The following is a 2,394-nucleotide window of genomic DNA, read 5'->3' as shown; positions in this document are numbered from 1 at the left end:
CTGAGACAGGAGAATTGCCTGAACCCAGGAGGCGGAGGTTGCAGTGAGCCGAGATCGCGCCATTGCACTCCAGCCTGGGTAACAAAAGCGAAACTCTGTCTCAAAAAAAAAAATAAATAAATAAATAAAAAATAAATAAATAAAAAATTAACCAGGCATGGTGGTATGCACCTGCATTCCCCATTCCCAGCTACTCAGGAGGCTGAGGTAGGGTGACTGCTTGAGCCAGAGAGATCAAGGCTACAATGAGCTCTGGTCACACCACTGCACTCCAGCCTGGGCAACAGAGCAAGACTCTGTCTTTAGCCCATTTATGCCAAGTGTTCCATTATTGGAATGCTAAGCTTGTGGAAGTTATTAATATCCTACCGCTCAAGGTCATCACCAACGTCTGATTTGTCACACAAAAAAATGTGCAACTTCAGGCATAAATGAGTTAAGAAAAAAAGATCTATGAAAAGATGCAACACTATGAGTCATAAGGAAAATTAAAAAAAAAACCACAATGACACCACTAAACAGCATAAAAAAAAAAAAAAAAAAAAAAAAAAAAAAAAAAACAATGAATTAACAAATTCAGGCCAGGCACGGTGGCTCATGCCTGTAATCCTAGCACTTTGGGAGGCGAAGGCAGGAGGACTGAGCTCAGGAGTTGGAGACCAGCCTGGGCAACATGGTGAAACCCCATCTCTACTAAAAATACAAAAACTAAGCTGGACATGGTTATGCACACCTGTAATCCCAGCTACTCAGAAGGCTGAGGCATGAGAATTACTTGAACCTAGGAGGCAGAGGTTGCAGTGAGCTGAGATTGCACCACTGTACTCCAGCCTGGGTGGCAGAGTGACTCAAAAACAAACAAATCCATATCCATTAGAACAGCTATAATAAAAAAAGACAAACAATAATAAGTGTTGACAAAGATGTGAAGAAAACTGGAACTCTCATACATTGCTGTTAGGAATATAACATGTTACGGCCACTTTGGGCAACAGTCTGGCAGTGTCCTAAAAAGCTAAACATACGATGCTGTAATTCTACTCCTAGATATCTAACCAAGAGAAACAAAACCATATGTCCACATAAAGACTTGTACTCAAATGTTTAAGGAGTATTATTCAAAATAGCCAAAAACTGAAAATAATCGAAACACCTATATACTGGCCAACAGTTGAAGTGTGTTACAGTAATCCCCCCTTACCTACAGCTTTACTTTCCAGTTTCAGTTACCCACAGTCAAACATGGTCTGAAAATGTTAAATGGAAAATTTCAGAAGAAACAATCTATGTTTTAAAATGAGTGCCATTCTGAGTAGCATGATGAAACCTCACACCATGCCACTCTGCCTCAGAGATGAATCATCCCTTTATCCACTGTATTCACACTGTCTACACTACCTGCTCGTTAGTCATTTAGTGGCCATCTCAAGTTATCAGATCAACTGGTACCATAGTGCTGGTGTTCAGGTAACCCTTATTTTACTTAATAATGGCTCAAAAGCTCAAGATTAATGAGGATGACAATTTGGATATGCCAAAGAGAAGCTGCAAAATAATTCAAGTGAAAAAGTGAAAGTTCTCAATTTAATAAGGAAAAAAAAACTTTATGTTGAGTTTGCTAATATCGACTAGCAAAAAAAAAAAAAACCACGAACTGTGAATAGCATATTGTTCTAACTACTCTGCACTTATTGGTAATATATTTGCACATTGTTTTAACTATTCTATTGTATTATTGTTTTTAATCTATTATTATACCCCTTTAACAAATTAAACTTTATCATAGGTATGCACCTTTATCATAGGTATATAGAAAAAAATATAGTGTTCAGCTAGTTCGGGCCACTGTAACCCTTAGCCTTGAGGCTTTCTAAAAAATAAAAACAAATAAAAAAAGAAAAAGAAAAAAATGTAGTGTTCAATACTACCTGAGATTTCAGGCATCCACTGGGGGTCTTGGAATGTATCCTGCACAGATAAGGGCAGAGGGGATTATCGTATACCCATACAAAGAAATAATATTCTAAAATATAAAGGAACAAAAAAAGGATATGCACTACACTATGAATGAATCCCAAAAACATTATGTTAAGTGAAAAAAGCCAAATACAAAGACTACACATTGTATGACTCCATTTATACAAAATAGCCAGAAAAAGCAAACATATGAAGACAAAACAAATCAGTGATTGCCTGAGGCTGAAGCTGGGAATGAGGGTTATCTGCAAACAGGCTAAGGGAATTTTGGAGGCAATGAAAATGTTCTAAAACTAGTTCAACCTGACAGTTTCATAACTCTATATATGTGTTAAAAATTATTGAATTATATACTCAAATTTTTTGGTATCAGTTAAGTCAAAAGCTAATTTCGTTTTCATTCTTTTTTTTTTTTTT

The 2,394-nt window shown here is 36.5% G+C and overlaps 1 protein-coding gene across 4 annotated transcripts in view; it reads right to left on the bottom strand.

Annotated features, from left to right (window-relative positions):
* ELF2 (E74 like ETS transcription factor 2) overlaps positions 1–2,394 on the bottom strand; it is a 118,911-nt gene that overhangs the window by 112,615 nt on the left and 3,902 nt on the right. The window lies entirely within an intron of this gene.

Source organism: Cebus imitator, unplaced genomic scaffold, assembly GCF_001604975.1.
Source record: "Cebus imitator isolate Cc_AM_T3 unplaced genomic scaffold, Cebus_imitator-1.0 Scaffold303, whole genome shotgun sequence".
Taxonomy (NCBI): domain Eukaryota; kingdom Metazoa; phylum Chordata; class Mammalia; order Primates; family Cebidae; genus Cebus; species Cebus imitator.
Note: the sequence above shows the minus strand (reverse complement) of the source record. Positions and strands in the feature narration are given on the sequence as shown.